The following is a 13,923-nucleotide window of genomic DNA, read 5'->3' as shown; positions in this document are numbered from 1 at the left end:
CAAAAATCTAATTTTAATATAGGCAATATATGGTTAAATAAAGGAAATTTTTTTAATTATATTTATATGTTAACTCCTTGACGCTGAAATTTTATTAAACATATTTTTATACTTTTTTCGTTCTTTTGTATTGTTATAATTCAGGTCAAAATACGTGGAAAATATTTCTTTTTCTGCGTTAAAGGCAGAAGTTTCCAATCACAGCTCACTTCCGAACAAAAAATTTTTTAATTTACTCTTATTTCGGCAAACTTCATTATTGAAACTATTTTAATTTACGAAATTAATTATTAATAAATATTTGAATTGATAAATATTGAATGAAAGAAAAAAAATCGAACTTATTTCTCCGGATTTTATATTTTAGTGCAAATACAGATCCTATAACTAAACATGTTTTTATTTGGTACTATTAGATTGTATTTTATAATTAATAACTCCACTTAATAAAGGAATAACATAAAAAGCTTCAACTAATCTTTTTATGTTATTCCTTTTCTGTAAATATTTTTCTCAGCTTATTATTCTAAGCAAAACACTCTTTCTCACGCTTTAACATTCACATCTTGTCTTTTAAACTATTTTTACTTCAAGTATGCATTAATTAACATTTTAACGTTTATCCCTGTAACTAAGCGTGAGAAAGCTAAATTTCCCTCGACCTATTTAACAAACCAACTCTAATTACTAAGATTTCCCTTAATCTCTAAAACGAAACATTTTAGGGATGTTTCGCTTTATATCCCTAAAATGTTTCGTACTAGTAACTTTGCAAGATTTTCCCTAACTTTTATAGAGTAGCACAACGATTTTGTGTCACTTGAATGATTGTTCTCTCTCTAAGGATTATTAAATAAGTATTGTGCTCTCTTTCCCTGCCTGTAAGCGCTATATCTTAGTGACAGCAGCGCCACTCAGTGCGTGTGTTGAAGATGTAACACACATCCTTACAGCTATTCTGGTTTTAGCAACCTGTTTTTGTAATGATACTGCAACAATGCCTAGTTAAATAGCTTTAACATTTTTTTTAAATTTTATTTCCTATGAGCTGCACGATCAGTCTTCCCGATGAGTAGACCTAGTACGTTCTCTAGAAGTGGTATTTACTCTTTCAGGACCACCACAATGGGTGAGATACCGTTGGCGATGTTAATTTGGACGTCTAGTTTCTGCCACACTAGATGGCAGCACCGAGACTCTATTTGGATGCTAAAGTGCACTAGGAATTTAATTTGGCCGGAAATGTCATATTTATGCTTTAACATTAATTGTTTAATTCTTCAACAACTCTTAAGTCAAAACCACTCCTCAACATATATAATTTACCTATGTATTAAAATATAAGTAAATACTGTCAAAATTTAAAAATAAATGTAAAAACGCAAAAATAAATAAATAAAAGGAGCTGTCTTGAGATATCCTGTTTTATTCTAAGATAAAAGTATGAAATCAAAAGTACGAAAATAAACCTGAAATAAAAGACTTTTAGAATTTTTTTTCTAGAAAAGTTATTTTCTTTTTTTCACCGTAAAATATCATTTCTTTCATTTAAATATAAGATGAAGAAATTTACCGTGTTTCTGTTTATTTAATAGTTCGTATCAAAAGTAATTATTTTTCTTTTCAAAAAAAAAATATTAACGCTTTGAACGCATTAATTGCGTTATTTGAAAACATACATTTATTTTGTTCATCTGCTTTGAGTGAAATTAGTTAAAAAATAGCATTTGTCAAAAATTTTGAACATTGGAAAAATTACATTATTGCTTTAATACAGTGTTTCTTAACCTTTTTGGTAGAATGGACCCCTTTTAAAAATTTTTAAGAAGTCACGGACCACCCCCAGTAAAAAAATTTATTGCAAAAAAAAAAAAAACAATTATTAGGAAACATATAATTTTGCTATTTTACTAGTATACAAAATTTTTAAAATAAATGTTTTTAATGTTGTTGCTGCTTTACCTTAATTAATAAATTGACTTGAGTAATGGTTTTCAACAAGGTAAGGAGCATCATGTTCAACATTCAATCAATTTCAATGTTTTGTTTTTTATTGTCACAAGTGTGGAAAATCCCGCTTCGCAAAGATACACTGTAGAAAACGGAATTATAGCTGCCACAGCCACAGCTCATTTTACAAGCAATGGGAAGGCTTCCAAACATTTTAAAAATTAGGAGTAGTCGGTGGACCCCCAAAATTCAACCCATGGACCCCTAAAAGGTTCATGAACCACAGGTTAAGAAACCCTGCTTTAATAGACGAAACATAAATTGAGATCTTTTAAATATTTTTTGTTCATCTCAATTTGAGTCACTCACTCACTCAAAAAAAAAAAAATAAATAAATAAATAAATAAATAAAAATAATAATAATAATAATAAACGCAATATAAAAACGCGCCAATAAGAATTTATAAAATTTTCTTAAATGGCTTAAATATGAAAAAAAAATCATTCAGATAGATATTCGACATTTTTTTCTGATAAAACGATTAAATTAATAAGGAATAATAATTAAAAAAAATTGTAAGTTTCGTAACTATAAATTTTTTTTCGATGGTTCAACAATTTTTAAGGAAAAAAAAATCATGTTGACTGTCAATAGAGGCAATAAGGAACAATTGCGTTCCTAAAAAAACTATCAAACACATCAATTTCTAATTTTGGTGAGTGTTAATTCCCACCAAACATATAGATGGCGCTGCAAGCGTAAATTCAATTTGCGCTTGCAGCGCCATCTATATGTTTGGTGGGAATTAACAGTGAGCAAATTTTTTTTTTATTGTCTGTTCAACAGACAAAATGAAAAAGAATAAAAATAATTTTTTTTTTTACGATTTAAGTAAAAAAAAAAAAAAAAACTCAATTTCAAAATTTTTGAACATAATTTTTAAAATCTTTAAATATGGTAAAAAGTTATCTCTAACACGCTAAAAGGAAACTAAAAGAGCTTCGTTAAATTTTTATTTATAACGATTTGAATAAAAGCAATTTATAAAAATCATAAATTTACAAATCTCATTGGTTATAACACGAAAAAAATAATCATTTTAAGTGTTTTAATAGCTTTTTAAAAAGAAAAAGTGAAAAACCAAATTATTTTTTATTGTGCTAATAAGAACAACTTCACTTAAAAGAATAATAATAAAAGAATAATATTTACTATGTTTCATCAAAACTTATAATCTGATGTCAAATAACATCGAAATTTATTTGTGCAAATATATCTTCAGAATGTTTCTTCTAAATTATAATTTAGCAAGTCAAATATTTAATTAATTTACCTCGAATAAAATTAATTTTCCAAATACCGCTTTTGAAATAAAGGCAATCAAAAAAGAAGAAAGACGAAGTCAAATATCTCAGAAATAGCTTAATTTAATTAATTTCGAAAGTATTTTTTGTTACATTTATTTTACTTGGGCATTATTTTATTTTTATTTAAATTCTAAACGGTAAAAGCTGGGCTTATATAATTTCAACTGAATTTGAACGTTTTGTATCTTAAATGAAATATCAGAAAAAGTAATTAATTCATAATAAAATATGCAAGAATTCCTGTGCTTCTGTTATAATTGGGAATAAATTGTAATTTAATTAAAAGATTTTTTCTGAAAAAAAAATTGTTTTGTTATTTTTATAAGTATAACACATAGAGAAATAGACACAAAGAATATAAACACATCGAGAAAAAAATTACTGTGCTGTATAATGATGGCATCTCTGGTAAAAAGAAACTATAATTATGGTTAGTATATACGCTATTTAAACCATTCATTTGGTAATTTTTCCGTTTGTATGGTAACGGTTTGGCAGAAATCATGGTTTTCAAAATTATAGTTCTTATTACCACACATTTAGTAAAAAATGCACAACTGAAAATTAAGCCATTTCTAAAGTATCATGATAAAATTACCTAATTTTACCACATTTACCAAATTTTATTACATATTATAAAACCATGTATTATTGTTAATTTTACCAGCATTACTACCAAAGCGTTTCGGCAAAAACTCAGATTTTTGGTTCTCCAATAGAGTAAGAAAAACGTTAAATTTTACCATATTCTGGTAGTTTTGACCATATCTTTTTTTACTCAGTGGAGAACTGCCACAATGGCTCAGCTAGTGGGGGGGGAAGAGAATGAATTGCAGAATAAAATAACTTTCTCTTATAAATGTCCACCCGGCAGATAATAAAATATTGTAGTTTTTTTATTGCAAAAAACATTCATTTATTTAAGAATAATTTTTTAAATGTATATTAGCAATGGCAGCATTCAGTAACCGATGTCAAATTTAAATGCTTTTTAACACTTTCTTTCTATTTCAGTATCCCCCCCCCTCCAATAGTTTCGCGAAAAGTTATTTGTTTTTGGGCCATATTCAATGTTGAGCTCATGTCGTGAATTTTTCGCTACTATGCTTAAAGAATTTAATTCAATTAAATTTAATTAATTTTAATTTCGAATTTAAAAAATTATAATTCGGAGAAAACGAAAGATTTTCTTTGCCGTTGAAAATAAGAAAATTATTCAAAATCTGATTTCCATTAAAAGTTTATAAATGCCACTTTTAAAAACTGCGCTTTCAATGTAAATAGTATTAATTAACTGTAATTCCGAAATTGATGGAAGGTATTGCTCTGATATAAATAAAACTGTTAGTAATTAGAAGAAGAAAAATGCGGAGAATTCGGATATGTTTTCCTACTTATTAAATTTATTTAAGAAACATTGAAATTTTAAAGTAATAAATTGTTGTTAGTGGTTTAATGGATTGTAAAGCGAACGAAAAGTACTTGTTAAAACAGAAACTTGTTAAAACAGAAAGTAATTATGTAAATACTAATAGAATGTAATACTAATGTAAATACTAATGTTATACTAATGTAAATACTAATGTAATACTAATGTAAATACTAATGTTATACTTATGTAAATACTAATGTAATACTAATGTGAATACTAATAGAAAACCTGATAGAATTCAAACTTATTGTAGTAAAATTCAATAACTTCGCTCTTTTTTTTAAAGAATGACTATTTTAGGCATGTATGACTTCTTATTTGAATAATTTTCAACCACTTAACTTTTTTTAAAAGCAGACTAAAAGAAATTAAAGGATTGCACAGAATTTTAGAATGAATTGTTCTGTGTAGTTAGAGAGTTTTGTTTTAGTAAATCCTAATTTGTTAAAAGCTAAATTTTAAATTTAGATTTTATTTTATCAAAACGAATAAAAAGTTACAGAAATCAAAATAAGTTATAGAATTAATGTAAAGAACGAAATGTCTGCGCAATGAGTAAAAAAAAAATCGTCTTGCTTTTCAAGTGAGTTGTAGTATTGAAAGTAAATAAAGCAAAAACAAAAATAATAAATTAAATAACATTTTTATAAAAATGGTTTTCAAAAAAAGAAAAAAACAGCAAACGATTTTTAAGCAATACAATGATAAGTGATAGAAGCTCTCAAAAGATTATAGATATCTTTAATACATCTAGAATTATTATTTACGGTTAAAAATGAATTTGTATAAGCAAGTGACTTTTTCTTGTTCAGTGATTTTGATTTGATTCGATTCTCTATCTCTTAATGTTTTATATTGAAGAAAGGTTGACTTAATTATTCATTTTTTGGTTTATGATTTGGTTATGGAATTGATTTTTTCCCTTAAATTTTAAGCTAAAACATATGAAAGTGTCACATTAATGCATAGTATTAATAAAATAGGCCTTAGAAAGTATCATAGAATTAGTAACTTTCAGATGCTTGAAACTTACTTATATTATGAATTTGGAAGGATATTTTTTAGTTAACAGCTAATTTATAAGTTCTTCGTATACTTAGATTTGTATACATATTTTTTAAAATGGTGAACTGAATTTTTAAATTCTGCTACAATTGACTCAATTATTCAATGCCTAGTTATATAGTTATATTTTTGCACTTCATACGCTAAAAAAATCAAACAAAACTTTAATAGTTAAATGCTTCAGTACATGTTAATTTTAGTAAGTAATTCCTCAAACTAAAAAAAATATCTGTACAATTTAGGAATATCATTTTAAGAAATCTAATTTCAATGAGCCAAAATACAATTTTTCTTCATTTTTAAAATTGAAAATTTTTTTCACACTGCTTTATTAGAATATAGAATATACATATATACTGCGATTAAAATATACATTACATCTAAAAAATTCAAAGATTTTATTAAATTACAAACTTAATTTTTAAACGTAGTTCACTGTAGTTCCTATTAATACTTATAAAATATTTCTCACCGTACACTGAAAAAAGTATGATTAAACTGACAGAATATGGTAAAATTTGCTGTGTTTCTGGCTCTGTGGTAACACCAAAAAGCACAATAATTTTTACCAAACCGCTTTGGTAATAATTTTGGTAAAATTGAGAACAAATATAGTTTTATAATATGTGATAAAATTTGGTAAATATGGTAAAATGTGGTAATTTTATCATGTTACTTTAGAGAATGGCATAAAAACCATTTATTCGGTTAAATTTACTTTTCAATTTCATATATTTTTTACTAAATGTGAGATTATAAGACCTATAATTTTGAACACAAGAATTTCCGAATAAGCATTGCCATACGAACGGAAAAATTACCAAATGAAAATTTAAATACCGTATATTTTGGTTTTATTACCTAAATTATGTTTTTGTTTTATTATTAGAATCGTTATTGCCCCACAGAACGTTCATTTTATCAGAATTGTTTTCCTTGTGTAACAATCTATAAAATTATCTATTCTACCAAAAATCAGATTCTATTCACAAAATCTTCCCTAATAAGCCTTATTAATCAAGATAAAAGGTTATGAAAGAATATTTTATTTTCACATTTCTCGGAATCTCCATGAAATTCCCAAAGCACTTAGGACGAATTTGTTTTCATTACATTTACTCCAAGAAGAGTGTTAGTTTTCAAGAGTGTTATTTTTAAAATAACTTAAAATCAATGCGCTTTACGACACAGTTTTCCATTTCTCCTACTTTACGAGCAAAAAGCACGCAATCCAAATTTACGTTCATCTATTTTTGAAACAAGCTGTTCGGCATTGTTTTCATTTATGCTTTAAATATGCATAAAAGTGTTCTCTCTCCGGGGAAAATATTATTTTTGTTAAACTTAACCACGAAAATCTATAAAAGTAATTACCGCCATCGTAAGTGAGTATTTTTGAAAATGTTGGAGCTGCTTATGAAATTCATTACTCAAATTTACTCGAAAGCACATCACGAATAAATGTTTTTGCCAATTGCAATTATTACGTCGTAATGAAATTCTGCCTTCGTTTGGCAATTTTGCTACTATAATGGCAAAAGTAGAATACCTCTACAAAAACGTTTTTAACCTAATCGAAATATTCGGTAATATAAAAATGGTTCAAATTATACCTTTGAAATAATTATGTTCCTCAAGATTAAATCTCATCAAAAGAATGCTAAGTCATTTATAATAATGCCTACATGCCTTATATATAGTTTCTGATGTTTCTTTTCATTGAAATAATATTTTAAAATTCTAGATTTTGCTCGAAAATAATATTTCAAAAGCCGATTATTATAAAAAGGTCCCAAATCAATGACTGAAACATAAAAGTTCAAGACACAAATTAACAGATTGATTGAAATACATAAAAACTCATTACTTGCTTAAAATTTCATTCGCTTTAGAAATATACAAATCCAAAATAACAGTTGACTTGTTTTAAAATGTTTGCTTCTTACCTCTATTTTTTTTATTTTTCGTTGGAAACTTTAAGTTTTATATTTCAAATCACTTTTGTTTCTTCTCATTCACATCTGGCAAACCTTGTAAATGGGAGCCTATTTTTGAGCGATTGAAACATGTCGACTGTTATTTCTAATTTGTATGTTTTTAAGTGAATGTTTTGTTTCTAAGTGAATTTGTATGTTTCTAAGTTCATTTTTTTACATATAAAAATATAAAAACTTTTTTTTTAAATTTTCATTATTTTATACTTTTTTTTTCCTTCAGTGTTTTCATGTTGAGCTTTTAATCAGTTGTTAACTTTTTAAACATTACATTTATTTAATCTAACATTAACATTACGGTATTTAAATATTTATTTATTTATTGCATTTATTTCATTTTCTGAACTTATTAAAAAATTAATTTTATTAATTATTAATAAATTAATTTTATCATATTGATACTTTTTTCTGAAATTTCTGCTGCTTCTTAGCGCGTTTTTTTCAAAGACGTTTTATCCTTTTGATCTTAATTATTTGTGTTTTCTTTCAGTATTTTATTAATCAGTTTACTCACATTTTATTTATTTAATTTCATTTGTGTTCTTTAAAGTTTTATCAATCCTTCAGAGTTACGAATCAGCACTGATCTGGAACATAGCTCTTTTTTTATTAATAACTTTTGTACTAATAATGCCGTTAATTAACAGTAAAGTTAAAATAATATGTAGTTATTGTTCATCACCTCAAATAGACCAAGGAGTTTTTATTTTTATATCCTCTCAAAAAAGAAAAAAAAAAACATTTCGTTTTTTAACAATGAANAAAAAAAACAATAAATAAGGGCATATTTTCAATTTTTTTGAAAAACTTTTTTTGTTTTAGTATAAAATAATTTTACGTTTTTTGTTTTGTTTTTGGCCTAAATTCTTTTGCCACTTCAGCTTTTTTAGTTATTTAAAATTTTAAAGTTTATTTTAGCACATTGTTTAAGAAAACAGAAGCAAAAATAAATAAATGAAATAAAATACTAAACTTCTAGTGACAATCTAAAATTAAAAGTGGCCATTGAACTTATCGCTCAAATTTATAGAGGGAAATAAATTTGATAAATACATAGCGAGATTGTACACAATAGATAATATCTCCTTTTCGTTTCATGATATAAAAACGATTTGTCCACTTCGCCTTAAAAGGTGGGAACATTTTACGATTGAGTAGCTGGCACTCAGCCAAGAACATCAAGATTTAACGATGTTGAATTGAAAATGAGTTTAGGTTTTTCTTTCACTTCAATCGACAAAGTCTGACTAACTCTGATATGACTGTGCCATGTTTCAAAATGGCGTTATTTATGGAGGTTTGCTAAAATTATGTTTACTACATCGCATATTTTTTTTTAAAATTTACATGCAGTTAGATTAAATAAATGACTGTAAAATAAGTATATTATAAAAATAAATAAATTTAATATGCTATACACAGGGTGTTCTGTAACAACTGCTATTATATCGGTTAATCTTAACGATCGGTTAATTCTCAAGAAAACGGTCGTAAAAGTGCCTATTTTATTGCCTTTTGTATTTGCATTACGTATTTGATTAGTGATGACATCTAGTTTAAAATAAACCAACTATCTACAATTACCTTAAAAATATCCTAGTACTGCCATCTGGTGTGTAAAATGAGAAATAAAATGTTTTCCGGGTGAAAGAAATGAATTAGATTTATTCTTATTGGCGCGCTATTACAGAACACTGCAGCCCGCCAACATCACGGGAGCGAGAAATAGAGGGCGAAACATCACCCCGTCATTTTCACGGGAGCGAGAAGGAAGGGGTTAATATATATCACTGTCAAATATGATGCGAAAAATATGATAAGCAAGGGAAAAATAAAAACACTGTTGAAATCTCTCGAATTACTTATTAAGAAAGGCGGGATGAAAAACTTAAGAAGAAGTTTGATTACCTGAAGTAAATTGGATTTTTTTTAATATCATTGCCTTTTATTTTCTTTACTAGCAAACAGGTTTTGATGTTTGTATTCCTGTCTTCCTTATTAGAGATTGATTAGATTTCGTAATAATTTTCTTGCTTAAATAATAATTTGCTGATGTGCATATTTTTTCCTTTTTTGCTAAGGGTTCTAAAAATGCAGATTATAAAACAATTCCTTTTGGATTACTCTACAATATACTGCGATAACACAAAATAATTAGATAACAATATATATTAATATTAAATATGGTATGAAATGTGAACAAAGAGAACATAAATAATACAAATAGTAAAATTTCTACAAAAAGCATATAAATAATGTAAAGTGTAAATAAATATTTGATTGTAATCAATTCATACTAGTATTTTTTTCAATTGTTTGGATTAAAAAATATGTTTAGAATCTCGTCTCTATAAATAATATCTGTTTAAAAAATTGTTTTCTAGTTTTTGTTGAAAAGTTTTTAGCTCATGTTTTGTAGATTGTATAAAAATGCTACCGTATATTAAGTTTTTATTAACATTATCAAATATTTTTTTATTGTTTTATTTTAAGTTTCCAAATTTAAAATTAGCATATGTAATAAAATTAGTGAACTTTTTAAAAAAAATATCGCGTTCTCTTTTGATCTTTTATATAAAAAATTAGTAAACAATTTTTAAAATTTGAATTTTTTTCTTTAAATTTTTAATTTTCTTTTCTAATGATGAATCAGATTTTTAAAAATACAATGCATGCAAATGTTTTTTATGGACAAAACATTTAATAATAATGTTTTTAACTGTTCAATTTTTAAAAAAATCATAATTATTTACATTTTTGGAAAGAAATAAAAAATGTTAAACATTAACATCTCTATTTTATATTTAGCAAAGATATTTTCGAATTAAAAAGACAAATTGCACTACAATTCATAAGTTTATAAATATTTTTTAATTCATCTAAAATTATATATTTTTGTGACTAATGGAATCTTTTAAAACAAACTTCTTCAATTAAACTAAATATGATCAATACCTAAGTAAAATGAGTGAAATTACACTTTCTAATAACGTGGAAGCAAAATAAAATAATAAATAAAAGTAAATAGTTTTGTTCCAAAATTTTTTATTCAATCATAATTTTACTTTTAATGCTACTTTCAAAAATGATAAATTGTTTACATAATTGCATTAATATCGTTTGCTAAAAAGCATCTCCGCCATATTTATTTTTCCATTTAAGATAAATATACATGGAAACATTTGAATAAAAAAAAAGATAAAACATCACTAGAACAACGAAATTATGAAATTCTGAAACATTAAGATATTATTCTGAGAATGAAGAATTAGAAAGAAAGAAAAAAATATCCCCCAATAGACAAATCAGCAAACATGCCAGAAAGTAAATGAGGTCGAACGTCATTGTGAGAACTAGCCAATCAGAAGAGGAGCTTCGTTACCATGGCAACCGAATGCTGCTGTGTTCTATCTACCAAATTTAATCACATATTCAGCAGCAATAAACATTGACGTATATGCATATTTAGATTAATGCCCTTTACAGCAAACTCCTGTAATAAAATAGGCAGAATGCTTTTAATGCTATTCAAATTACGATAGCATTTCAACTAACAATTGAGTTTCGCAAATTGTTTTAATACTCTATTTTGATTCTTTGTCAATGCTGATTATATCAAATAATCTTTTTACAAAATATTTTATACAGATAATATTTATGATTAATTAAATGTATTCATACAGTAATACGTTTATTGGCGTGTCACTTAAATTAATTAGTTTATTTTTTTTTATGCTTTCAGAGTTTAATATTCAATAAACATTTGTTTTTAATATTTGTAGTTTGTAATAATAATTATTATTATTATGATCTAATAATATTATAATAAGCACCTATAATAACCTTTCTAATGATATTAATAATAAGCCCCTAATAATATTATAGTAATCTAATAATATTAATAATAAGTCCCTATAATAATAAAAACCTTAGTCAAATACTAGGACAACAGTGAAGTTGAAATAATTTGAGTATTGTTATTATAATATTAGGTATTTATAATATATAATAATAATTAATTTTAATAACATATTAATGGTAATTTATAATCATATATTTAAATTAGGACAATGAACATTTGTTTTTAATATTTGTAGTTCGAAATAATAATAATTATTATTATGATCTAGTAATATTAATAATAAGCACCGATAATAACCTTTCTAATAATATTAATGATAAGCACCTGATAATATTATAATAATCTAATAATATTAAAAATAAGCCCCTAAAGATTAAATGACATTAAGTCAATTAAAATTAAATGACATTAAGTTTTTTAAAGAATGGGAATAAAAATTTTAAGGTTTACTTTGGAATTGTTTTAAAGTCACTTTTTTTAATTCTTCATTGATGAACCAAAGATATAGATTGATAATTACTGACTAAAATGTTATAATTTAATTAATTATTTTTTTTAGTCAGTAGCTATTCTTACATTCATGCCCAACATATCATAGAACGTTTTCCTTGTAGTAAATTCTATTAGCACATTAAAAATATTTGTATAGCTCTCGTTTGTATTAGATTGTAAACAAAGAATTTTTTAAACTATCAGTCAGTTTCGGAAACTGTTTCGTTTTTTTTTAAAAACCACATTATTATGATTGATAATATTGTATGAAATTAACCTAAGTTCATTATTTTTTATTTTGTAAAACAAAAAATTCTTTAACCTTTAAATTGCTGATTATAACTTGTATAATGGAGTTCATGCTTTAATACCACAATTTATTGAATATTTTATTTAAGAACACCTATGATTCAATGCTAAGCATATAAATTGGAAACTTTTTGCCAAATTTGAATATTTCTGTAAAGCACATTTTTTTAATCAATTTCTCATTCTGTTATTTTTCTAAGCTTACATCGGCTTATTTATCGTATAATTTAACTTCAAAATACTGGGAACAGATTTTTTCAATGAAAACAAAAAATATATATACCGTTATCTTAGAAATATATCTGTCCGAGTTTTTAACTTCGTAATTGATTTTTGAAAAGAAGAAAAATTAGGCAACGTTAATGATAAATTTATCTTAAAATATAAAAAATTATTATTTTTGAATAAATTATAAATGGAATCAAAAATTTTATTTCACGAACTTCGATATTTATTCAATTCGATGTGTCTTTAACTTCTAATTTATTTGATTATTTAGTATTATTTATTTAGCATTGATCTTTTCTGAACAAATAAATATATTTTATGATATTGAGTTTAAAATCACTGTTTCTTAAGAATTAGTGTGAAAATATAGAAAATTAAATTCTAAAATAACTGTAACTTATTAAGTAATATTCAAATTTCAATTAGTGAACAATGAAATTTAAATGCATATTTTTTGATTCACAATGTCTACTTTTGATCAACATATTTGATGAATATTTTAAAGAATTTATTTCACTATATTTTTAAATCTCCTTCTATTTTTTTTCTTCGTTTTATTACAGAGCTCGTCACTACGATTAGAAAAAAAAAATGGAATTACGTGCGAGTTGGATACCTTATGTTCCTCATCTTACTTTAGCCATAATTTTTCACATTGAGGGTGTTCCAATCACTTTACCCCCTCTTTATAAGAGTTCCTTTCTACCTCCCCACTTTTCTAATCGATTGCAGAAGCTATTTGCTGCTTCGTCGATCGTCTGCTCAAGTTGCACGCATAGGAACTCACACTTTCATCAATCACGCATACACACATCAAGCTTCTGTGACTTGAGGGAAAAACGATAGGGAAAAAGCTTTGCAGTTAGGGGAAAAAAGAACATGTAAGAATTCCGTATTTGTAAAAAGATATCGTAAAAAGGCTCGATTTTCGTCTTGTTCTATTTATTTAACTTTTGACAGGCTTCGAAAATTTGAATAGACTCGTTTTATTTGCATTTAAAGTGCTAATTTTTTTGTTCTGATTACATTACCATTTTTATGTTTACGATATGACATTTAAATTTTATTGATGAATTACGGAAAATTTGTATACAGTTATCAAGAAAAGATAAGTTAAAATATTTTTTTTTCGAATAAAAAATTAGATCACTATAAAATTAAATTTTGAGACTAGTTATTCAAAACGCTTTTTTAAAAATGTCGTTGGAAACGGTTTTTTAATA

General features: G+C 25.3%; 1 long non-coding RNA gene across 1 annotated transcript in view; it reads right to left on the bottom strand.

Moving 5' to 3' along the window:
- LOC107446885 (uncharacterized) overlaps positions 1–13,541 on the bottom strand; it is a 44,977-nt gene extending 31,436 nt beyond the window's left edge. Inside the window, exon 1 of the long non-coding RNA XR_011637858.1 lies at positions 13,317–13,541. This is a non-coding gene — a long non-coding RNA (uncharacterized lncRNA). The remainder of the gene's footprint in view (positions 1–13,316) is intronic.
- Positions 13,542–13,923: the final 382 nt, after the last annotated feature.

This window comes from Parasteatoda tepidariorum, chromosome 10, assembly GCF_043381705.1.
Source record: "Parasteatoda tepidariorum isolate YZ-2023 chromosome 10, CAS_Ptep_4.0, whole genome shotgun sequence".
Taxonomy (NCBI): domain Eukaryota; kingdom Metazoa; phylum Arthropoda; class Arachnida; order Araneae; family Theridiidae; genus Parasteatoda; species Parasteatoda tepidariorum.
This window is presented reverse-complemented; position numbering and strand designations above follow the sequence as displayed.